The sequence below is a fragment of the Lithobates pipiens genome, unplaced genomic scaffold (genome assembly GCF_037356315.1).
Source record: "Lithobates pipiens isolate NorthernLeopardFrog02 unplaced genomic scaffold, aLitPip1_a1.2 Scaffold_18, whole genome shotgun sequence".
Taxonomy (NCBI): domain Eukaryota; kingdom Metazoa; phylum Chordata; class Amphibia; order Anura; family Ranidae; genus Lithobates; species Lithobates pipiens.
Window position 1 is genome coordinate 362,095,136 of NW_027507758.1, and position 26,721 is coordinate 362,121,856.

Consider the following 26,721-nt stretch of genomic DNA (forward strand, 5'->3'; position numbering starts at 1 on the left):
TCCAGGTAACACAGGCATTCTAGGAGCATAAATCACATATATAATTTCCTGGCAACCTATCATTTTTGAAGTCCCTTCATATTTCTAACACACAGCATGTACATACCATAAATTACAATCCAAAATAAATTCTATTGCAGAAAGGGTAAAAAAAAAAAAAAAAAAAAAGTATTACCTGTGCTTTTAGTAACGGCCACATAGGAGAGCGCTGGTCCAGGCAGCAGGCAGGGATGTGCTTTGCGACAGCAATAGTTATTATCCAGGCAGCAGGCAGGAATATTTGTCCATAGGAATTGGCAAGGCAGAGACAGCCAGCACAGCCATAATATTGGTCCTGGTACACAGTTACCTGCAGACACTCATTGTACCACTCTCCAGCCCCTCAAACGTACTGCCTCTTGCTACAGCTATATATTTCCATAGTCCAGGTAGCAGGCAGAGGTGTAGTCAGTTCATGTGGCAGGCAGAGGCATGATGGCAGTAAGTCAGCAGCAGGCTGAGGGCCGCAATCAGGCAAGACCTGTGCACAGGGGCACAGGGGTAGAGGGTTCATCCAGCCAAATCTCTATGAAGCCTCTGAACTCCAAAGCCTAACACGGAAATTATGAAACCCGGAGGAGAAAACAAAAAAACACAAAAATGTTGTTTTTCTCCATCTGGAAAAACATTTCTGGAGCCCTTCACATGTGAAACCCCTGTGTACTAAAGTAGCAGGGCAAAAGATCAATCCAAGCGGTAGGCAAAAGCATGGTCCAAAAAAAACAGGACAGGGTCAGTTCACATGCAAGCAGTAGGCAGAAGCGTAGTTGATAAAACAGGCCAGGGTCAGTTTATGTGGAAGCAGTCCAAACGGTAGGCAGAGGCATGGTCAAAAAACAGGCCAGGGTCAGTTCACATGGAAGGTAGTGGCATGGTTACTTGAGGAAGCACGAAAAATGGTCAGCACAGATGATGAAAATGGGGAAATGGTTAAAAAAATGGGTTAATATCTTAGGGATGTGTGATCAAGTTGGAAGCATTCACCAATGCAAAGGCCGGGTTCGGGGGACACTGGGGACAATGGAAGCTGGTATCTCTTCAAAATCTTCTTTTGCTGCACACGCAACTTTTTTTGGCATCTTCAGCCTGCTTCAGATGGTGGAATGTTGTACGGGAAGTGCCGTTCATGAAGTCGGCTAACGGTATCAAAGCGAAGGTCTTCTGGGGGGGGGGGGGGGGGGGTGACAATTTATTCGAATTATTTTAGGAAGGGGCTGGGCATTTGGTGTAGACTATCTATGCATTATAAATGGCCAAATGGATGAGATAAATAGCTACCTTCTTGTACCAGTAATGGGACCACCTTATTGACAAATAGGGATGAATCATTTGGTCATTGAAACCCCCCCCCCCCCCCCCCATGTAGAGATTGTAATCTTGGACACATGCTGGCTTTTCAATGGGACGTTGTCTTCTTGCCTCCTCATCATGTGCACATTCCCGTTATCCTTCCACCTTAAGGGGAGCACTTTGTTGCTTCTCAAAGTTGCTCTTTCCCCCTTTTGCAGATTTTGTCCACTAGAGATTGTGGGAAGCCCTTTCTGTTCTTTCTGGAGGTTCCACAGGCCAGAGTTTTTGCGATGTACAAAGTGATTGTGCAGATTGTGCGAAGTGTTTGAAAAGGGGCAGGGTGGTGTAAAAGTTATCAAGGTATGCAATATCCTTTGTTCAGCAGTGGATATGCCAGGTCCCATAACATTTTTCCAGTTGTGCTCATGTAGGCCGGACAGTCAGGGGGCTGGAGCTGGGAATCTCTTCCTTTGTATATGCAGAACGCATACAGATATCCCGTGACTCTCACAAAGCTTCTAAAATTTCACTCCCTATCTGGCCCTTTTGCTAGGAATATATTGTTTTATTCCTGTCAGGCCTGAAAAGGATATCAAGGAACTCATCTACACATATATGCTTATCGAAGACAGAGTTCAGCAAATCATGGGAAAATAAATTTATGAGTGGGCGAATTTAACAAAACTTATCGTAATTTGGATGATTTCAGGGAGGGCACTGGGTATTGTTGCTGAACTGAAGGAATCGCATAATCATCTCATATTGGGACCTGGACATTAAAGCATAATGAATGGGTATGTGGTGGAGGGAGTTGGTGGACCAATAAAAGCATGTCCTTCATTTTTATTTTTAGTAAGCCAAATTTAAACTCCTCCAAATTCAGATCTCTCCAGTCAAAACGGACGGGCATATGATGATTGGGGGTTTCTGTCAATGTACTACTGGGCATATAAAATTGGTCTGGTCCACAATGAATTGCAGCAAACTGTCGGGCAAAAAACAGACAAAAGCAATCAATCTCTGTGAAATTTTGGGCATTAGTTGGCACACCTGGCCGTGCAGTGAAAGGGGGAATAATTGGTGATCCCGAATTGGAAGGCAGCCATGTTGGGTTGGCAAGAACATCTGTCATGTATGTAGAGTCCCTAGCTGTTGGGGATGTGACACTCCGGTAGTTGGGGGATTTGAATCTTCTGTGCTGGTACTTGGGTGTGATGTGGCAGTGCTGGTACTGGGCCTGGGAATTTGTCCGTGGGGCCTATTGCTGGTGGCAGCACTGGTAATGGGCCTGGGAATATAATCCTGGTTGCTGTCGACTGCTGGTTTACAGAGCACTGTGCCCTTTTAGGAGGGACCCATTCTTCCCCTGAACCATTTGTCAATCCGCTGCCATCAATTGGTTCAAATTCTGAATCAGCAATGGAATCTGATAAGAACTCCCGCTGCTCTCATCAGTCATGGAGAGGATCTGGAACACCTCCTCACTGGTATATACTCTTTTGGACATGACGCTGATGGCTGTGCGATGGGTGGCAGGTGACCTTCACTAATGGGCTGTGCGATGGGTGGCAGAGGACGTGATGAAGGTGTGACTGATGACAGTCACTGACTGGTGACTGGCGATGGTCTCTGATGGGCGACGGGTAATTGGCGATGGTCACTGATGGGCGACAGGGGAATTGGCGATGGTCACTGATGGGCGACGGGTAATTGGCGATGGTCACTGATGGGCGACGGGTAATTGGCGATGGTCACTGATGGCAGTCTCTGATGTGACAGGTGCACTTTATAAGTGCTGATGGGTGGCAGGTGGCAAGCAGAGGAACTGCAGTCTGCTCACATGATTTGTAATAAAAACATCTTTGCCATTCTTAAGCTTCCCTCCAACCACTTTGCATATTATTTTATATATACTGTGATCTGTACTTGCCAAATATGCTTCAGAAATCTCCCTCCACTGAGTCTGGCTACAATAATTTTAACTGTGGGCAGCTGAAGCTGCTGTCTGTTCACTTCCTGTATTTACACAGACACAAGAGGCACACCTCCAGCTCTGCAGCTCTCATTGGCCCTCTTCTGACTCATCGCCAAGAGAAAGAGCTGTGTATGTTGTCATAAGCCTAGGCTTTTTATCAGACAAGAAACAGGAAGTGGGCTGTATAAGGTATTTACTGGCAGAAAAAAAAATGTTTTTACTATCCAACGTTAAACAAGAAGGGTAGAGGATTTAATAGACGGAAAGATGAAAAACAACGACTAAAGTCTCACTTTAACAGTCCTTTAAAATATTAAATCCTTTTATTTTTTTTCCTGTTTCAGTCTGAATTATATGAGGCCGATTGTGCAGAAGCACAGTGCACGTGCAGCACAATTAAATGTGACGTCCTCCTAAATTTAGCACATCCTGTTTCATTACCCAACCAGGACATAAAACATGTCACATCACTTGTACAACCCTAGAATTCTATAAACCATTCGCAGAACCAGGTTGCTGAGATACTAAGGACTAATGGTCGTAAACATCCTCTATTTTCTTTAAGACAGGCTCTGTCAGCAAGATTTGATAATTTTTTTCTACTAGAGTAATTGGCATCAGAAAACAACCTTGTTTCTGTTGCCCTAGATCCCTGTGCTTTTTTTTTCCTCTTTTACAGAGTTTTTTTTGTACAGCCAAGTCAATGGCTTGTGTAAATATCTGTATTGCAAACAAGTAGTAATTGACAGCACATAACAGTTGCAGCAGATAAAAGATAAATGACTGTACCCATTCCTTGGCACTGCAAACAGGAATTCCTTAGATGAACAGTGTAAAAACTGACATATAAGCTATTGAGTGAAGCTGAAGATTTGTAAATACATAACTCTCGGACACAGTTAAAGAGGAACTGCAGTCAAAAACCGTAGAAATATATAACACTATGTAGTTCTAACATTTTAAAGCCCAATTAGGAATTAGCATTGTTTTTAACCTTACTTTTTGGCAGTCAAACTGCTTGTTTCTCATACCCCACACTTCTTGTGCGAGCGGCCATGTTTACTGAGAGCAACTGAAGCCCTGGCAATAGCTTCCGTTGCTTCAGTGGCCCGTGAAATCTCGTGCATGCGCAGCACAATACCTCCCCATCTGTGCATGCGAAGCAAGCAGAGCGCTTCTGATCCGATGTGTACAAGTTACTATAGCAGCGCAACCCTTTGCTCACGTTGATTTAGCAGCGGCAGCAGAGGGTCACTCCTGCTGCTATAGTATCCTGTACACATCGGATTGGAAGCACTCTGCTTACTGTGCATGTGATGTGCGACCAGGAGGCATGGTACGCCTCCTAACTGCACCCTCATCCACCCTCATCCAGCCCCTTCCAGCCCTGCAGCCCTCCCCTCTCCCCTGAAAGAAAAAAATATACACCTAATACCTAAAGAGTCTATCCCAGGAGTCAGCACAAGTGCTGTACAACATGTCACTCGCCTAGGCGAATTACAAGGACAAAAAGCGGAAGTAACAAATATAAGGCATTTACTGGCACCAAGTTAATGTTTTATTTTCCAAAGTTAAAACAGCAGGGGGAGAAGAGTCAAGCAGGAAAGATTAAAACAAATAAAAATTTAAAAGTGGCACCGTGTTATGCCAGAGAGGTCGAAACCTTTAGTGTTAGATAATCCAGAAATCGAGCAAGAACAGTTATAGTGTTACAAAAAATGCATAATCTTAATGGCTACTTTTATTATGACCAGACTTCTGCAGTGGTTTCAAAATGAACACATAATTTATAAAACAAAGAAAAGAATGTTATCTTGAAAGCTCAGTTTGCAAGACACTGATGACAGATAATAAGCTTGAAGCGTCTGTATGCAAGTCATAGAAGTAACTCCAACTATTAAGCTGTACCACTGCTGTTCTAGACAAATGTGTTTCAGCTTATATTTTAATTATATATTGTGATATGGGGGATCGCTAGCTCAGTGCTAGATGCAATTTAGTGAGTACACGCCAGTCCAAACGTTGGAGTTAAAGACTTTCCAGCCCACTTTTATTAAACAAATGAAAAGAAAAGTCCAGACAGATGCCCATGCAGAGGATTGTAAACATTAACCACTGCAATATATAATATAAGATATATATAAGATATAACAGAAAATTCTGAGCCACCAGGTGTCAAAGTCCCAGAGGATGCTGGGACTGTGACATCATAATAGGCGGGGACATCATCCGGTGATGTCCCTATACAAGTCTCCGCTTGTCGCGTCAGAGCCACTGTGAGCGGAGGATCCGACGAGGCAACATCTGAAGAGAAGAACAGAAGGCGGCGGCGGCAGAAGACCGGGCCACCGCCTGTAAAAGAGCTATAAGAAGGCGCGGTGGCCCGGCAGAAGAACCGAAGAGGGGGACAAGACCCCCGAAGTCGGAAGAACATTGTACATTGTACCCCATGCTCCTTCACATAGGGTGGGGGGCCGGTATCCGGGGGCCCCCTTATTAAAGGGGGCTCCCGGATTCCAATAAGCCCCCCGCCCGCAGACCCCAACAACCAACGGCCAGGGTTGTCGGGAAGAGGCCCTTGTCCTCATCAACATGGGGACAAAGTGTTTTGGAGTGGGGGGGCCGCGCGCCCCCCCCCCTTCCCCAAAGCACCCCCCATGTTGAGGGCACGCGGCCTGGTACGGCTCAGGAGGGAGGGGGCGCTCGCTCGTCCCTCCCTTTACTGGCTGGCCGGGTAGCGTGCTCGGACAAGGGTCTGATGTGGACCTGGGGGGACACCCACGCCGATTTTTATCGGCGTTGGGGTTCCCCTTTAAGTCCATACCAGGTGGCGGGGCCAGCCACGTCTCCCTCGCGGGCCCCGCCTACCTGGAGACCCGCTCGAAATGAGCGGACTTTCCTCCGCGTGTGTGGGCGAGTCCGTTCATTTCAAAAGTAGGGCGGATAGTACGGCGGACTTAGTATGCCCTATTAGTCCGCTGAAAAAGTGCCGTGTGTGGGCAAGTAGCCCGTTCGGAAAGTCCGACGGACAGTCTGGCGGGAAGTCCGCCAGACTAAGTCCGTTGGATAGTCCGCTACGTGTGTACGCGGCATTAGTAGCACCACTGCACTTGACAATGGTCCCTCAGACGATCTCCCCTAGCTCTTCTGGCTTGCTGGTTGACTCAGCCTGTAGTTATAGCTACCTGCTGTACGGGCCCACTCTTGGCCTCTCAATAGGGGGTTCTTTTGACACCTCAGGCTCTCTCAACTTCCTCCCTCCTCCTCCATGCCCTCTAACCAGCTAAACACAATGGGGGCAAGATATTTAAGCTTGATTGGTGGAGGCTTCACCTACCTGTAATTCTAAGACACAGGCTGGAGGGGCGTAACATAGCCTGTGATTGACAGAAATCCCACACTGTTATTGCCAAAAAATAATAAAGGTTTAATTTCAAATATACACTCACTGGCCACTTTATTAGGTACACCTGTTCAATTGCTTGGTAATTGAGCATCTGAATGGGGAAGAAAGGGGATTTAAGTGACTTAGAATGAGGCATGGTTGTTGGTGCCAGACGAGCTGGTCTGAGTATTTCAAAAACTGCTAATCTACTGGGATTTTCACAAGCACCCATCTATAGGGTTTACAGAGAATGGTCTGAAAAAGAAAAAATCCAGTGAGCGGCAGTTGTGTGGAAAAAATAGGATTCTTTGTACTCACCGTAAAATTCTTTTCTCTGTAGTTCCGACTGACACAGCTCCTTTCTTAGACCATCAGCTTGTTACGCCACCTTTAGGAGAGGACTAGGCAGAACATGTTAACATGTACAACAAAACCAGAACTTTCTAGTTCTGCCCAAGGGGTGGTCCCTTAAGTAACAACCCCCCAGCCTGCCTCCTGCAGCCTCAGTACATCAAAAAGCAGTATAAGGTAAAAAATAGGAGGAAAGGGTGCTGTGTCAGTTGGTGAACTACAGAGAAAAGGATTTTACGGCGAGTACAAAAAAAAATACTATTTTCTCTTACGTTCACTGACTGACTGACACAGCTCCTTTCTTAGACCATCGGGATGTGCCCAAGCAGTGCCAAAACGAAGGGTGGGAAACCGCATTAAAAATTCACCCACAATGGCATGTGGAAAACAGTATAAAACTTCACCCACAAAAAAAAAAAACAAACAGAGTGCTCCTCAATCATATCAAACATTTTTTTGTGCCATTGTAAATTACACGGCTGCCTGCAAAACTTTGCAGCCAAAACAGGCATCAGCCGATGCACCGACATCTACCTATTTGTAAATGTGCGAACAGACAACCAGGTCGACGCTTTACACACTTGAGCAACAGACGCTTGATGTCGAAAGGCACAAGAAATTCCAAATGCCCTTGTAGAGTGGGCCGTGACCGGAAAGGGGGGCAAATGCCCCTTCAAGACGTAGGCCTGTACTACAATCTGTCTGATCCACCTGGAAATGGTGGCCGACGAGACCACCATGCCTTTGTTCTGACCAGCCACCGAAACAAACAAGGAGACTTACGAAAGGGAGCCAAAGCAGACAAATACACTCTCAGAGCCAAGACCACATCCAGGGAATGGAGGGACATCTCTTTATGATGTCTCGGTTTAGGACACAGAGATGGTAAGACAATGTCTTCATTGATGTGAAACGCCAAAACACCTTTGGCAGAAAAGAAGGTTGCGGACGCATAACCACCTTTTCCTAGTGGATAACCAGATAGGGCGACTTGCAAGACAAGGCCACCAGTTCTGAAACCCTCCTGGCTGATGTAATGGCCACTAGGAAAACCACTTTCTGGGAAAGTGTCAATAGAGGGATCTCTCCATTTTCAAATGGAGATTTCTGAAGTCCGGATAACACCAGGTTCAGATCCCACGGGGGTAACGGTGGATGCACTGGAGGAACTACATGTCGGACCCCCTGAACAAAGGTGCTCACTAGAGAGTGAGATGCCAGGGGTCACTGAAAAAAGACAGCCAAGGCTGATATTTGTCCTTTAAAAATGGTGCTTAATGCAAATTTCTAGTTTACTCCTTGCTGTAGAAACAGCAGGATCCTGGATATAGAATAGGAGCGCGGACACCATCCTTTCTCCTCACACATGGAGATGTAGGCCTTCCAGGTACAATGATATATTTTCTGAGAAGACGACTTCAATGCTCTCAACATAGTTGGAATCAGAGTCCAAAAGGCCCCGGTTCCTCAACACCTGGCTCTCAATAGCCATGAGGTTAAAACCAGCAATGGTAAAACAGGATGGAGAATCGGACCTTGAGACAGAAGGTCCTCTCGGAAACGGCAGTCACCAGGGGGCGTCCACCACCAGGCGCACTAGGTCTGTGTACCAGGGACGCTGGGGCCAATCTGGGGCAATCAGTATTACTGGAATCCCCTCGGCCTCCAATCTGCAGGGCAGACGTGGTAACAGTTTTAGCCGAGGAAAGGCATAGATCAGCTGGTACTGACCCCACGAGCCAACAGTGCGCCTGATGCGTCTGCCCAAGGATCTCTTGTCCTGGACATGAATCTCTGCAACTTCTGATTGAGACGGGAGGCCAGAAGATCCACGTCTGGACTGCCCCATCGCAGGCACAGTAGCATCAACACCTCCAGATGCAACGCCCATTCTCCTGGGTCCAGCATCTGGCGACTTAAGTAGCCCGCCTTCCTTCACTAGGCAGAAAGAAAAAAAAAACTGAGGCTGCAGGAGGCAGGCTGGGGGGTTGTTACCTAAGGGACCACCCCTTGGGCGGAACTAGAAAGTTCTGGTTTTGTTGTACACATTAACATGTTCTGCCTAGTCCTCTCCTGAAGGTGGTGTAACAACTCGATGGTCTGAGAAAGGAGCTGTGTCAGTCGGTGAACGTAAGAGAAAAATGCATTGTTGATGTCAGAGGAGAACAACCAAAGTGTACAGAATACGCACAACATATCAAACCTTGAGGCAGTGGGTTACAGCAGCAGAAGATCACACTAGGTGCCACTCCTGTCAGCCAACAGGAAACTGAGGCTACAATTCGCACAGGCTCAACAAAAGTGGACAACAAAAGACTGGAAAAACGTTGCCTGGTCTGATGAGTCTCTATTTCAGCTGCATCATTCAGATGGTAGGGCCAGAATTTGGTGTGAACATGAAAGCATGGATCCTTCCTGCCTTGTATTAACAGTTCAGGCCGGTGGTGTAATTGTGTGGGGGATATTTTCTTGGCACACTTTGGGCCCCTTAGTACCAATTGAGCATAAAACGCTGTGGCCAGGGCGGATACAGATTCTAATCTCGGGAAGGGCAGTGCGAAAAAATTAGCAGGCAATTGTCAGGGCAATGGCTGGTGTTGGCGCTTCAATCATCACGGCACCATGGTCGATATGGTGTCAGGATGATTGAAGCACATTATTTCTATTATTACATTGTAATATAAAATTAAATAGTTCAACTCACCATAATGCAGGATCAGCGGGAGCCTGAGTGCGTCACTTGCCACCATCGCCTGCCACCAGATGGGGATTGTCATTTGCTACGTCGCCTGTTATCAGATGCAGCTCGTCACTTGCCACAGTTGCCTGTCACCAGATGCAGATTGTCACTTGCCAACGACAGTGTCCTTGTTGTTCCAGAGTGAGGGCGGGCAGTGAGAGATGAGGTCATCTCTCTGCTGCCTGCACCTGCACAGTACTGGCAGTCTTCTTTTAGATGCAGAAATGTGGTGATGCAGGGGGGCGGTGAGAGACAGTGGTGTCTGCAGCTTTCATATTTAGAGGGGGCACATGGGGGGACAGGGACAAAAGTAGGGGGGCCCGACTATAAAATACAATATATATATATATATATATATATATATATATATATATATATATATATATATATATACATATATACATATATACATACACATACACACACAGTGTCTTGAAAACATATTGGTGGTTGCAACCAGGTGGAGGGGAGGACAGAGCGGGAGCAGCCAGGTGGAGGGGAGCCCAGGGCGGGAGCAGCCAGGTGGAGGGGAGCCCAGGGCGGGGGCAGCCAGGTGGAGGGGAGCCCAGGGCGGGAGCAGCCAGGTGGAGGGGAGCCCAGGGCGGGAGCAGCCAGGTGGAGGGGAGGACAGAGCGGGAGCAGCCAAGTGGAGGGGAGCCCAGGGCGGGAGCAGCCAGGTGGAGGGGAGCCCAGGGCGGGAGCAGCCAGGTGGAGGGGAGGACAGAGCGGGAGCAGCCAAGTGGAGGGGAGGACAGAGCGGGAGCAGCCAAGTGGAGGGGAGGACAGAGCGGGAGCAGCCAAGTGGAGGGGAGGACAGAGCGGGAGCAGCCAAGTGGAGGGGAGGACAGAGCGGGAGCAGCCAGGTGAAAGGGAGGACAGAGCGGGAGTAGCCAGGTGAAAGGGAGCAGCCAGGTGGAAGGGAGGACAGAGTGGGAGGAGCCAGTGATAAGGTCCTGTACCTCTATGGAACCCTGAATCCAGCCAGGTGGAAGAGAGGACAGAGTGGGAGCAGCCAGGTGGAGGGGAGGACAGGGTGGAAGCAGCCAGTTGGAAAGGAGGACAGAGTGGGAGAAGCCAGTGATAAGGTCCTGTACTTCTAAGGAAACCTAGTATCCTGCCCCCCCCCCTCATCCCCCCACCTGGAGACAAGTTCTTACCTTGGGGATATATAGTATAATCAGATCACTGGCACTTTCTCTCTGGCTCCCTCCACCCGACAGCCTCATGGTCCCTCTTCTCTCATGGTCCTCCTCTCCCCTCCTCCCGTTCGGCATGTTGGAGGCTGCAGTGCACTCTCAGGGAATCATCCTGGGCCTGCTGGTATCCGGGACTACATGTCCCATAATCTTCTTAGTGTTAGTTTCTCCGCCATTGGCCCTAAATGTAGCCAATAGGAGTGGGCTTTGCTGAGTGAGTGAGAGCTGCCTGAGCAAACTGAGTATCATTTCTGTTGCTGACCATGTCCATCCCTTTATGACTACAGTGTACCCATCTTCTGATGGCCACTTCCAGCAGGATAACGCACCATGTCATAAAGATCAAATCATCTCACCACTGGTTTCTTGAACATGACAATGTGTTCTCTGTACTCCAATGGCCTCCACAGTCACCAGATCTAAATCCATTAGAGCACCTTTGGGATGTGGTGGAATCATCGTGGATCATGGATGTGCAGCCGACAAATCTGCAGCAAACTCGTGATATTATGTCAATATGGACCAAAATCTGAGGAAGTTTTCCAAAACCCTGGGGGATCTTTGTCACAAAGAATAAAGGCAGTTCTGAAGGCAAAAGGAGGTCAAATCTGGTACTAGCAAGGTGCACCTAATTGGCTGGTGAGTGTATATTTGTATGACAATTTTAACAACTGTATTGGTATTTATTTTTACTCTGTATCCCAAAGGCTGTTTTTTTTTGTTTGTTTTTTTGAACATGTGCCCAGCAGCAGAGGACATGAAGCTCCTCCTGCCACTGTTTCCTTATAGTCAGCTATATATCAATTAGGAAAATAGATACTTTGTTTTTTTATTTTTTATTAAAATAATTAGTGTCATTAACCACACACAGAAAGAGAAAGGATCATGTAAACTAAACAGGGTGCGTTTAGGATAACATTAAGCTGGCCACATAATGGTAGATTTTCACACAAGTGTTCCTACAAAAAAAATCCATCAGTACATGCCAACAGAGACTTGACAAATGTTGTAAAAGTACTTCAAAATTAAGTTTGCTTTTAAAATTCAGTTTTGGCATGAATTGATTATAAAGAAAACGCACAGTTTAAAAAAATAAATAAATAAATTGTTCTTAACCACTTCCCGATCGGCGCACAACGATGTACGTCGGCAGAATGGCACGGGCAGGCAATTGCAGGACCCCCGTAAATCCGCTTGCGGATCCCGCGGACTCAATCGCCGTGGGGATACCTGCGATCATCTCACGGGGAGGCTGAACGGGGAGATGCCGATGTAAACAGCATCTCTCCATTCTGTCTAGCAACAAGTGACACTGATCTCTGCCCCATGTGATTGGAGCAGATATCAGTGTTCACTAACACACATCCCAGCCCCCCAGAGTTAGTAACACGCCCCTAAGACACACTTGACCCCTACACTGCCACGACCTGGTTAACCCCTTCACTGCCAATGTCATTTAAACAGGAATCAGTGCATTTGTATAGCACCAATTGCTGTATAAATGACAATGGTCCAAAAAATGTGTCAAAAATGTCTTGTGTGTCCTCCATGATGCTCACAAAAAAAAATAAAAAATTGCCGATCGCCATTACTAGTAAAAAAAAAAAAAAATTAATAAAAATGCCATAAAACTATCCCCTATTTTGTAAACGCTATAAATTTTGCGCAAACCAATCAAGAATCGCTTATTGCGTTTTTTGTTTTTTTTACGAAAAATATGTAGTTGAATACGTATCGGCCTAAACTGAGGAAAAATTTTTTTTTTATATATTTTTGGGGGATATTTATTATAGCAAAAAGGAAAAAAGAATCTTTTTTTTTCAAAATTGACGCTCTATTTTTGTTTATAGCGCAAAAAATTAAAAACACAGGGGTGATCAAATATCACCAAACGAAAGCTCTATTTATGGGGGGGGACGTAAATTTTGTTTGGGAGCCATGTCACATGACCGCACAATTGTCCGTTAAAGCAGTGCAGTGCCGAATCGCAAAAAGTGGTCTGGTCTTAAGCCAGCAAAATGGTCCGGTCTGAAAGTGGTTGAGAAAGATTTTCCAACCTGCTCTTTCAAATTTTATAATCACTGTGGTCTAAAAGGAGTCCGTTCAACCCTCACCAACCATTAGAAAACTGAACAAGTATTCAGAAAACAAACATTTTCTACCAAAATTCTACTAGGGTATGGATGGCTTTGCTGTACAATTAGATCACCTTTATTGAGACTGATAATGAATCGCACAGATTCTGAAAAGAACCATGACTTTCTACAGCAGGGTGCCGAACCAGTGGCCCGGGGGCCACATATGGCCCGCGGAGCCCTTTGATGTGGCCCGTGACCTCCTGCTCTGGCATGGCTTGTTCGCAAGGCCAGATCATGGGTTCCCAACCCGGCATCCCAGAGCATCAGTGTTGTGAACGAAGCCGGCGGTAGAAGAAGCAAGTGGCTGCGTAGCAGAGCCACATAAGACGATTCTTCTATCGGAATAAACTGACAGTTTTTCCAATGGAGTTCCGATGAAACGGTCTTGCCTACACGCGATCACACCAAAGTCTGATCTTCTAGAACAGGGATATGCAATTAGTGGACCTCCAGCTGTTCCAGAACTACAAGTCCCATGAGGCATAGCAAGGGTCTGACAGCACAAGCATGACACCCAAAGGCAGAGGTATGATGGGACTTGTAGTTTTGCAAGAGCTGGAGGTCCGCTAATTGCATATCCCTGGTCTAGAACATGGTGACGTACAACACTTACGGGACCAGAAAAAGTTCTATAGCCAGTAGCTGCCATCTCAAACTTCCTTCAGAGCATGCATCATTTTTGGTCCATTGGAACAGCATACAGATAAGAACTCATTCTGTTCGAAGGATTTAAAACATGTTCTATTTCTATGTCCATCAGAATTTTTGTTAGAAAAAAAAAAAAAAAAAAAGTCAGTTGAGGCCCACACACAATCGGAATATCCGATGAAAAGATTCCGTCTGACTTTGTCTGCTGGAAAGTCTGACCGTGTGTACACACCATTATTAATGGTATGTTTAATACTATAATCACAGTGTATATATAGGCATACAGTGCCTTGCGAAAGTATTCGGCCCCCTTGAACTTTTCAACCGTTTGCCACATTTCAGGCTTCAAACATAAAGATATAACATTTAAATTTTTTGTGAAGAATCACCAAGTGGGACACAATTGTGAAGTGGAATGAAATCTATTGGATATTTTAAACTTTTTTAGCAAATAAAAAACTGAAAAGTGGTGCGTGCAAAATTATTCAGCCCCTTTACTTTCAGTGCAGCAAACTCACTCCAGAAGTTCAGCGAGGATCTCTGAATGATCCAATGTTGTCCTAAATGACTGATGGTGATAAATAGAATCCACCTGTGTGTAATCAAGTCTCTGTATAAATGCACCTGCTCTGTGATAGTCTCAGGGTTCTGTTGAAAGCACAGAGAGCATCATGAAGACCAAGGAACACACCAGGCAGGTCCGTAATACTGTTGTGGAGAAGTTTAAAGCCGGATTTGGATAAACATCCCAAGGAGCACTGTGCAAGCGATCATTTTGAAATGGGAGTATCAGACCACTGCAAATCTACCAAGACCTGGCCGTCCCTCTAAACTTTCAGCTCAGTCAAGGACAAGACTGATCAGAGATGCAGCCAAGAGGCCCATGATCACTCTGGATGAACTGCAGAGAACTACAGCTGAGGTGGGAGAGTCTATCCATAGGACAACAATCAGTCGTACACTGCACAAATCTGGCCTTTATGGAAGAGTAGCAAGAAGAAAGCCATTTCTAAAAGATATCCATAAAAAGTCTCGTCTAAAGTTTGCCACAAGCCACCTGGGAGACACACCAAACATGTGGAAGAAGGTGCTCTGGTCAGATGAAACCAAAATCGAACTTTTTGCCCACAATGCAAAACGATATGTTTGGCGTAAAAGCAACACAGCTCATCACCCTCAACACACCATCCCCACTGTCAAACATGGTGGTGGCAGCATCATGGTTTGGGCCTGCTTTTCTTCAGCAGGGACAGGGAAGATGGTTAAAATTGAGGGGAAGATGGATGCAGCCAAATACAGGACCATTCTGGATGAAAACCTGTTGGAGTCTGCAAAAGACCTGAAACTGGGACGGAGATTTATCTTCCAACAAGACAATGATCCCAAACATACAGCAAAATCTACAAAGGAATGGTTCACAAATAAAAGTATCCAGGTGTTAGAATGGCCAAGTCAAAGTCCAGACCTGAATCCAATAGAGAATCTGTGGAAAGAGCTGAAAACTGCTGTTCACAAATGCTCTCCATCCAACCTCACTGAGCTTGAGCTGTTTTGCAAGGAAGAATGGGCAAGAATTTCAGTCTCTCGATGTGCAAAACTGATAGATACATACCCCAAGCAACTTGCAGCTGTACTCGCAGCAAAAGGTGGCTCTACAAAGTATTAACGCAAGGGGGCCGAATAATTTTGCACGCCCCACTTTTCATTTTTTTATTAGTTAAAGTTTCAAAAATCCAATAGATTTCGTTCCACTCCACAATTGTGTCCCACTTGTTGGTGATTCTACACAAAAAATAAAAATTTTATATCTTTATGTTTGAAGCCTGAAATGTGGCAAAAGGTTGAAAAGTTCAAGGGGGCCGAATACTTTCGCAAGGCACTGTATCTGTTCTGCAGTGGTTGCTGGGCTGCTTTCAAACTCATCAGCAGGTGCAGTGCACCTGTAAGTTACCTGCACTGAGCCATAGACCTCTGTTATTAATGGGTTTGGTGCACCACACCTGCAGGATATAAGAGAATTCTATGGCAGCTAACCCACAGGAAAGCCAGAGGTGCACTGCTCTGGGTAAACCGCAAGACATCAGTGTGAAAACAGCCTTATACCCTTTTCACACGATCGATCCGACCCAATCAGAGCCTCCATTCACCTCTATGGAACAGCAAATGTAAACAGACTTGTGTCTTTTTACACTTGCCTACCTTCAATCCGATCCACTAAAAGAAAAAACAGAAGGAGATCTATCCCCTCCCATCTGGGCGGATCGGAGGGCCCATAGAGCAGAGTGGGCTGTGTCTGTGTCCGCTCTGCATATGCGTTGTGTACACGGACCTGTCATGCGCCCACTCCACTCATTGTGGCCCGCGACCGGTTGCCAAGTCCCTTAAGTGGCCCTAGCTCTTCAAGAGGTTGGGCACCCCTGTTCTACAGTATGTAGTCTAGTAAAGATTCAAAACAAGAAGTCTTGGCATCAGTGATCACATTCTACAATAACATGCAGGTTCTTTCAAGGAGTTTATTGTGAATTCTGGACCATTAAGGTGCTGCGTTTCCACAATGAAATATGCATATAGAAGTTCTCACAGTTTATTTCTGAATGTTCTAATCTACATTACAGAAAATGTAACAGCTTCAACAGATGTTTTAAATGCTTCCCCATTGGGTTGTGATTTAGATCTTCCCAGTGTGTTCACATTTTTACACTTTTCATACTGAAACATGTGTTATTTTTTTTTTTTATAATAAGTGACACGTCATAAACCTGCCTGAATGAGCATAAAACAGGTGAAACTAGAGAGAAAGACAGAAGACCTTAACAAAGAGTTCAGGCATAATAAAAGACTTGTTAATCTTTCAGCTAAAAAGATAAAAGCTGATGCTTTTGCAGCAATGATACCCATACCTTAGTATTATATAAAAGTCAAATTCTAATTAACCCATGGGGAAAGATGTTCTGTTTTTATGTCAGTGTTCTATGTTAAGGAGTTTTTCCTTTCATTTTCCATATTTTCACCCACAGCATCAAATGACCCTGAATACCTATAGTAGTTCAGAATTTTCACATTTTGTAAAGTGAATTTTCACCAATATTAGTGAATGAGGTGAAACAATTCACTTTGCAAAAAATACCCAATCGCATGCAAGAAAAATAAAAATCCTGTGATGGTGCCCTGCGAGCGCCCGCTGGGGGACATGCTGATTGCTGGGTAAAGAGCCAATTACAGTGGCTCTTTATTAAGTGATCAGCTGTGTCCAATCACAGCTGATCACAATGTAAACACACTTGCCATTATCGGCAATCTTATCCTCGTGCTGTGACAGCATGAATTGAGGAGAGAGCCAGTAACCGACTAGTATGAAAGGGGACATCTGCACTGATCATCAGTGTCCCGTTTATTAGTTCAGCCCCAATTATCCTGCCTACCAGTATAAATCAGTGCCCATTAGTGATGCCAATTAATGCCCAGTGCTGCCAATCAGTGCCATTTAATGCAACCAATAAGTGCCCATCAGTGTCACCTATCAGTGCAGGCTCATCAGCACACATCAGTGAAGGAGAAAAATTACCAGTTTGCTGCATTTTATAACAGAAAGAATTTTTAAAGAATTTTTTTTCCCCCATTTTTTCGTTTGTTTAGCAAAAAAAAAAAAAAAAAAAACACCCCAGCGGTGATTAAATACCACCAAAAGAAAGCTAAAAAAAAAAATAAAAAGAAAAAAAAATCTCATATGGGCACAGTGGTCATTCAATGTTCGAAAAAAAATTGGAATGGGCAGAAAGGGGGTAAAGTGCCCAGTAGGCAAGTGGTTAAACTGGTGGCAAACCCTCTCATATACCCAATAAAAGTAAATAGCCTCAGATTGTACACAGAGGTGAAACAAATCCTACACCAGTTTTACTTCTTTATCTGCAGCCTTCACTTGTCTACAACTCTTCAAAAGAGCATAAGTGTGATAAAACAGAGTACAGAGGAGGGGATGGAGAGCTGCAGTTAAAGCTCTTATAAACTGTGTGTGAGAGCTGATTGGAGGAAAGGGACATGCCATGTATGGCACCTCACAGTCTTTGCAAATTGAACCTCTGCCTGGCTTTTCTTCTCCCTGCATATGACCTCTATGGTCTCCATTCATTCCTATGAGACTACTGAGTGGGAGCCAGGCAGGGCCGCACAGTGAAAATGAATAAATCTGGGCTGAAAGTAAGCATTTTACTACATAGGCTGCACTCGGAGTGGTGGGGGGCAATTTCAGGACAACTTTACCAAAGGTAAAATATAAATTGTTGACACTAAAAACTGATAAGGGTTACTTTATTAAAATTAAAAACAAATCTTTATTATGGATTTATTTTGACTTGATTTGTGAAAGTTTTAGAACAAGGACAGAAGTACACTGTCAGTAAATGGATCAGAGACACGAATATATTATATTTATTAAAAAACAAAAATAAAAGCATACTGTACATAAAGATGTCTCACACTATACATGACTGACGATGCACGGAGAGAAAAAAAAAAATGAATAAAGACCGTTGTTCTTAAGCCAGGTTTGGAGCTGCCCAATACAGTGGAAAGATGGATAGTATCTGCTTCTCTTGTAATGCCTGTGGCTACAACACAGTTTTTTTTTTTTTTTTTACTGGGATAGGAAAGGGTCCCGCAATTAAGTGTTTATTGCAGATTATGAAGAATTCAATTGAGAATGACATCATCATATGGCTTTGCAATAGTTAAGCACTAATGGAAGTGGACTGTAAATCCTTGCCACTGGTGTCCCTGAGATAAAAGAAACCAATATGCGATTCAACTTCACTGCAAACAAGTAAAAGGTAGATATCTATTTTTAAAGGTAAACCAGGAACTCAGTTTGGATTTTCAATGTAGACCTCTGTGCATGGTTTAAACCACAGTTATTATGAAAAGCCATAGGCCAAATCCTTTGGAAAACTCTTACTTCATGATCAGCACTTTAAGGTTTATCACTTAAAAATTTTCATTATGTCATATGGTGGTAATTTCCTGCCAGCGGACATGTTTGGTTTGCTTATGTTGAGGAAAGCAGAAGGCATCCAGAAGTCTATGGCAAAGAAGGGAACACTTTGGTTCAAATTTAGCATTGCAAAATACCAGCTAAGCATCATGTGATTGTTTGACAATGTTTTCTGTTCCACCATGGCTTGTGTACAAAGGCAGAACTGTGATGATGAACTGTGAAGACAGACAAAGTTGTCTTTACAAGAAGGGACAGAGAACTGGTGGGTAAAATAGCTCTGTAAACATCAATTTGAAGAGCTAAATATGGCAAAATACACAGGCAGGCCAGGAGTCCTGCCAACAGGACACCCAAACCATCCAATTGTTTATTTTTTTGTTCACATTTTGCATTTGACAAACACATACTTGTGCTAAATGCCAAATCTGAGGTTGTAATGCTGCCAAATGAGGACTAGGCCAGAAAAGACAGCCAAACTATTTTAGAACCCAGATTACCATCTCACCTTATTTATCTGAGCACTTCTGTGCTAAACTGGAAAAAAATATGCAAACATGAAAACAAGAATTTTATTAGGGTGTCTTCAGCGAAATGACACCCCATCAAAGAACACTAAAAAAAGCTTCAAGTAAGAAAATGTGGTCAAACTGAAAAACAGAGAACTTAACACAGCAGTGTCAAGTAACATTATGTAACATTATTACTATTCATGACTAGGGGATTAGGCAATACATTTTTACTTGACTAAAGCAGTTCACAGAGCAGGCTTTTTTCTTAGAAATAAAATGAAAAAATAAAAAATAAAAATATTGCTTCTTGCAAACATGTTTTTACAAGATAAATTACACAGTGCTGAGCTTTATATACAGAAGATTTCAACCCGAGATTGGGAGGTGGATAATATACTTGGGCAAAACTAGCAGCAGTAAGCCACATCCAACCGGACCTCTTAGACCCCTTTCACACTGATGGCCATTTGTTAGCACTAAAGTGCTGCTCATTTTAGCATAGGAGGAGAAATCTTCCAATGAGGATACTAGTTCTGGTGACAGCCTCACCTCCTGTTTTGCCTATAGGTCAGGACATGAAGAGAAATATCCCCTATGGGACAAAGATGGCATAAAAAAAAAAATTTGATAAATGCTATAATCCTCCCTTACGCTATCCAGCCGGTGCCAAGGTCCATTGCAAGACTCCACAACACAGGGGGCAGTAAACCAGGTAGGAACATACAGCTGTGCTTAAGTTTACATACCATGTCAGAATTTATGATTTAGCAGCCATTTTTCAGAGAATATGAATAACACAAAAACTTTTCTTTAACTCATGGTTAGTGTTTGGCTGAAGTAATTTATTATCAATCAACTGTTTACTCTTTTTAAATCATAGTGACAACAGAAACTATCCAAATAACCCTGATCAAAAGTTTCCATACCCTGGTGATTTTGGACTGATAACATGCACACAAGTTGACACAGAGGTGCTTGAATGGCTATTAAAGGTAACCATCTTCACCTGTGACCTGTTTGCTTGTAATTAGTGTGTGTATATAAAAGGTCAATGTGTTTCTGGACTCCTGACAGACCCTTGCATCTTTCATCCAGTGCTGCATTGACGTTTATGGATTCTAAATCATGGGGAAAGCAAAATAATTTTCAAAGGATCTGCGGGAAAAAGGTAATTGAACTGTATAAAACAGGAAAGAGATATATAAAAAAAAAAAAAAAAAGATATCCAAGGAATTGAGAATGACAATCAGCAGTGTTCAAACTCTAATCAAGAAGTGGAAAATGAGGGTTTCTGTTGAAACCAAACCACGGTCAGGTAGACCAAATAAAATTTCAGCCACAACTGCCAAGAATATTGTTTGAGATGCAAAGAAAAACCCACAAATAACTTCAGGTGAAATACAGGACTCTCTGAAAACATGTGGTGTGGCTGTTTCAAGATGCACCATAAAGGAGGCACTTGAAGAAAGATGGGCTGCATGGTCGAGTCGCCAGAAGAAAGCCATTACTACGCAAACGCCACAAAGTATCCCGCTTACAATATGCCAAACAGCACAGAGACAAGCCTCAAACCTTCTGGCACAAAGTCACTTGAAGTGATGAGAATTTTTTTTTAGCTTTTTGGCCACAACCATAAATGCTACATTTGGAGAGGAGTCAACAAGGCCTATGATAAAAGGTACACCATTACTACTGTGAAACACAGAGGTGGATCGTTGATGTTTTGGGAATGTGTGAGCTACAAAGGCACAGGAAATTTGGTCAAAATTGATGGCAAGATGAATGCAGTATGTAATTAAAACATACTGGAGGAACATCGACCTGTCATTGGCTATGGCAGAATAATAGTGAAGGTTCTGGAGTGGCCATCTCAGTCTCCTGACCTTAATATCATTGAGCCACTCTGGGGAGATCTCAAAACATGAGTTCATGCAAGACAGCCCAAGAATTTACAGGAACTGGAGGCTTTTTGCCAAGAGGAATGAAAATCTTTACCATCTGAAAAGATAGAGAGCCTCATCCACAAATACCACAAAAGACTTCAAGCTGTTATTGATGTTAAAAGAGGACAATACACAGTATTAAGAACCGGGGTATGTAAACTTTTGATCAGGGTCATTTGGGTAGTTTCTGTTGCCATGGCTTCAGCCAAACACTAACCATGAGTGAAAGAAAAGTTTTTGTGTTATCTTTCATATTCTCTGAAAAAAGGCAGAGAAATCATAAATTCTGCCAGGGTATGTAAACTAGCACAAATGAATTACACAGTTTCCACTACAATGCGTTCTGGAGGATTGGCCTCCTTTGTCAAGTCACGCTCACCCTGCAACCAAGGTGTAATATATAGAAAAAACCCAACTCCTCCCCTGGCCTGGATCTTAAAGGGACCATGTACGAAGAGGGTGACAGATATGGCAACAGCAATCATCTAGAGAATTAATAATAGCCTTAATGTCATTAAAAACTACATGCAGTACACACACACTTTGAATCCATTCCTCAAATAATAATACTTCTACATTATAGATGGGTTAAAAATTATAATAAGGTTAACTAGAAAGAAAAAAATTATAGGAAAACTATCTGCTCCTGCTGTTAACACATGTGATGTCCAAAAAATATTAAAATAATTAAAATCAAGAAAACTTAAAATAAAACCCAGGTAACATATATATATATATATATATATATATATATATATATATATATATATATATATATATATATATATATAAGTGGGGGTGGGAGGAATAGGGGGTTTAGGTAGTGGGTGGGTTTTAGGATGCATTTCTGCAAGGGTTACTGATAACACAGCATAAACAGAAAAGTCAGCGCTACTGCCCATACATCACTTAGATAGCAGGGCTCCCAGGTGCTCAATTCACAGTCACTGGTTGAATAGGAGTAGAGTAATGTAAAAAAAAAATATTTGCACTCCGGTTGTTGCTCTTAAAATGTCTTAATTTTATTGAATAGCCACAGTGAACAAACGCAGATTAGGTCAGTTGACGCGTTTCAGCCTATAATGCCTTAGTCAAACACCACTGATAACACACAGCACCAACACTAAAAACTGAGACTAGATTTCCTACAACATAAAGAAACAGGGAAGGGGAGGGGGCACTCAGTGTAATATTAAGGTAAAAACATTTATTGCACAAGATTAAAAGCACTTACAAGATAGACGTGAAAGTCATGCGCATCATGGGATGTACAGTCCTGGCAGCTCTCATGCGACCCTCTGGCTCCACACACATTCCAGATTGCTGGTGGGGGAAAGCCTGATAGATGACTGTGCTTCAGAGGAAACTAGAAGCGCCACGCTGACCAGCTTGAACTGTGGAAGCGAAAATGGAGTCACCAGCATGGGGCAGGAGGAAGTGATCAGGACTGTCTGTATGATGAAAAGGCTACGCACTCAGAGCTCACAGCTCCTTCTACTGGCCAGTTCCATGGTTCAAGCTGGTCAGCATGGAGCTTTCTGCTTCCTGTTTCCTCTGAAGCACAGCCATCCATCCATCAGACTTTCCCCACCAGCAATCCGGAACGTGTGTGGAGCCAGAGAGTCGCTTGAGAGCTGCCAGGAATGTACATCCCATGATGAGCATGACTTTCACTTCTATCTTGTAAGTGCTTTTAATCTTGTGCAATAAATGTTTTTACCTTAATACTACACCGAGTGGCGCCTCCCCTTCCCTGTTTCTTTACATGTCTTTCAGCAGTGATTCTCAACTGGGGTTCCTCCAGAGGTTGCTAGGGGTTCCTTCAGCATTGGGCAATTTTTGCCTCTCAGATGAGTTCCCACTCACACTATTGATCTTTTTAGCTGCCTGTTAGGAGATAATTCTTCCCAATGACCCCAAGTGTAAGGACCATTTTTCCCACTGACCAACACACTAATGTCTCATGAGTTGTAGATTTAATTTTTTTTTTTAGATGGGGTTCCCCGAGGCCAGAGACCAGAGACCTATTTCAAGGGTTCCTCTATGTTGAAAAGATTGAGAAAGGCTGTCTTACAGAGTCTCCGGACACACTCTGAAGATGACTGCCTCTTTTTAAACCCCTGTTCCCTTTGGACCAATTCATGACCAATTTATGGCTTTTATGACTATGTTGCTATTCCAGCAAATGTACAACATTCCATTTTAAAGTGGAAGTAAACTCCGCTATCATTTTCTGCCAAGGAAGCCGCCATCTTTGCCTCTGTTTAATCTTCAACTGCTATGGTGCTGCACATGTGATTCGTTATGACACCAGCCATTGGATGGTTTGCTAGTTTGGCTGAGAGCACAGCCAATGTGCAGTTAGCATTCCCGGCATGCCTTTATTTTTAACAGTTTAAATCGATGGGTTTACTTCCACTTTAAGGGCATTACCTTCTGGAGTGCCAGATCCCCAATTCATCATTTCTCTTTCTAGATTTCCTACAATGAGGGGTGTGTAATATCGCACCTGGCCAACAAATCAGGGAAGATGGATCATGCCCTGCTGTAGGGTGCACTCACATCCATCATGTATTAGACCCCTTTCACACTGGGGCCATGGCCATTTTAGCGCTAAAGCAGCACTCGTGTTATCGACGCTTTAGTGCTGTTTAAGCTGTGCTTTTCGGCCGCTAGTGGGGTGATTTTAACACCAAAGAATGGGTTAAAAACTCCTGATGAGGCACTGCAGAAGCCCTGCCTATTCATTTCAATGGGCAGGGCATTTTGGGAGCGCTAAATACAGCACTCCCAACCCTCCCCAAAGATGCTGCTTGCAGGACGTGTCACAAAGTCTGGCAAGTGCACCACGCCAGTATGAAAAGTCACACTTGAATGAATGTGAGGCGGTTTTCAGGTGCTTAGCACAGGCTATTTCCAAGCGCCTGAAAACCACCCCAGTGTGAAAGAGGTCTTAGACTTAAAATGCATTTGAATATGTTCAAAAGGTGAAGGAATGCCAATTACTGGTAGATCAAAGTATTAATTTCCAACTCATTTAATCCTTCCAGGGACAGTGTATAGGGGTAAATATCCACAATGTCTCATGGGCACACAGTCTGGAAATACCTCTCCCCCTCTGGAATAGACATGGATATAGCCTCAATACCAAATAGCGCCAGGCCTTTCGTACTGGGTATAGTGTTTGTTTACACTAAAAATGAATTTAAGCACATTTATTCCTAAAAATATGCATTTGATAAACATTTGTGCAAATATCGTGCAACATAAAATATGCAACTGTCTCAATTTTATTCCACAGGACCTCTGATTTCAGAAAATGTATAACTGTTTGGGGGTTTAAAGTAATTTTCAGCAAAAAAATAAAAATGGAGATATTAAGGTGTGCGAAAAAATTAAAACATTTCCCCATTTCCCTGGTAGAAAGTAGTTAATCAACCAAAAGGGTTAACAACAAAAATAAAAAATAGAGTATATAATCTTCATTTCTATACCTTAATTTTACTGGCAAATTATAATTCTAAGATCATGAAGTATGTTTGCTAACAGTACATAAAATATGCTGCTTACTTACCTCTAAGTAGGAAAAGTCTTTGATCTCAAAACACGATTTTGTTCTGCTAACAAAAAATCTGTGAAAAGAAAAAAGGTATATTACAAACTGTGCACAAGGTTTCATCAATTTAAACATTGTGCTAAATAACGTAGACTAGAACTAAAAGCAAAAAATGTGTGTCCCAATGGAAAGATGTCCTTTCACCTCTTGTTTTCATAGCCAAAACAGGAATGGGAGTGAAGGAATCTCTGGTTGGCACCAGAATGTGTCCCTGTTAGAATAATATGTCCCAGCTCTTACTGTTCTGGGGACAACCCAAAATTTGTGATTTTCTTCCACTTTCAACGATAAGGTAAACATGGCAAATAGTGAAGATGACTCCCAAACAGGACCACAGATCACAATAAAAACATAGCAGGTGTCCCAATTCCTCTCCACTCTGTCCAAAACTAAAAAAAAAGTTTTGCCTTTAGTTATACTTTAACTGAACACACAAATGAAACCAAGCAGGTAGCAAAATGTTAGACGTTGTGGAAAAGTGCTTCCACTTCTTTATAGCAGAGAGAAGGCCACCTCTTGTTCCACATCTTTGAATACAATTTCCCTGAGACTATCAATAAGGTGGGCTCTTCTATGCAAGTCTCAATGTTAGGAAAATCTGCATAAGAACTACTAGAGGGCCCCAGGGCAGAACTACAGTGATGGCTCATAAAATAAAATGTATGAATGCGTTAACTTTGCTACACTCCAATAAGGCCAAAACACATCTTTGCTATATGTCACATTACCGCAATGTACAATACGTACACTGTGTTAGCTTGCTGCAGTGCCACTATTTTTTTTCTAATTTCACCCCAACACAGTTTAGTAGCAGATGCATTGCAGCAGACCACAAGGCACAACTTAATACAGCGAACTGTTGTGTCAAAAAACTGCTGTATGTCTGATTTCATGGTCCATTCTTTTGCATTGGCAACCTATCCAAAATGAACAGGCTGCACAACTGCTATGCATGTTAAAGAGGAAGTAAAGCCAAAAAAAAAAAAAAAACACACCCTGTAAGGCAAAGGCATAATGAGCTGGTATGCATAGCATACTAGCTCATTATGAATAACTTACCTGAGAACGAAGCCCCCAAAGCGGTCCCCCGTCTTCATGTCCGCCGCTGACATGGATCCCAGAGTGACTTCGCTGTGATTCGCCGGAGCAGCGATGGCGTCACTCCCGCACGGGAGCCGACACTCACGTGATATCGCCGTGATCTGCCCAGTGCGCCTGCGCCATAGACAGCGGGGGCTGTCTCCCGGGTAAATATCTCCTAAACCGTATAGGTTTAGGAGATATTTCTTGGACCTACAGGTAAGCCTTAATCTAGGCTTACCTGTAGGTCAGAGTTGGTTGTAAGGGTTTACAACCACTTTAACATCTGATACAAAGCATGTGAACACAAGAGACAAAGAACAAAAAGGTCTGAATGGGCCCCTAAAGTTTTATCATTTAAATTCAAGCTATTATGTACTATTATTTACAACAAAACAAGTTAATTCAGAATGATTATAAATCACAAAATGTTAAAATATTCTTTTTAAGTTATGCTATGTAATGAGTACATGTAACAAATATAATTGTAGACGTTAACCCAGTTTGGTTGCAAAAGTGAAAATCTACTTTAACCACTTTCCACTAGGCCACTATACATAATCGGCTTGGGTAGGACAAGCACCGCTCTGGAAGGATGTAACAGTATGCCCCCCTGCGTATGCCCTCAGGAATATGCAGAGGGGCAATGTATGATCGCTATGCTTCTTGGACACAACAGATCACAGATCAGGGTACAGGGCCGGTGTCATTGGCTCTGTACTATGTGATTGCACCGATCACAGTAACAGTAGTAAACAAAGACTTTCATTTACAATCCCCTTGTTTACCAATGTAATCTCTGGTACAGCTCCACACCAGCC

At 43.5% G+C, this 26,721-nt stretch overlaps 1 protein-coding gene across 5 annotated transcripts in view; it reads right to left on the bottom strand.

Moving 5' to 3' along the window:
- The window catches only part of LPP (LIM domain containing preferred translocation partner in lipoma), a 541,140-nt gene that overhangs the window by 383,313 nt on the left and 131,106 nt on the right, over positions 1–26,721 (bottom strand). For all 5 annotated transcript variants that reach the window (XM_077487560.1, XM_077487557.1, XM_077487561.1 and 2 more), the window contains one exon: positions 24,779–24,836. The gene's annotated coding sequence lies outside the window, so the exon portion shown is untranslated. The remainder of the gene's footprint in view (positions 1–24,778; positions 24,837–26,721) is intronic.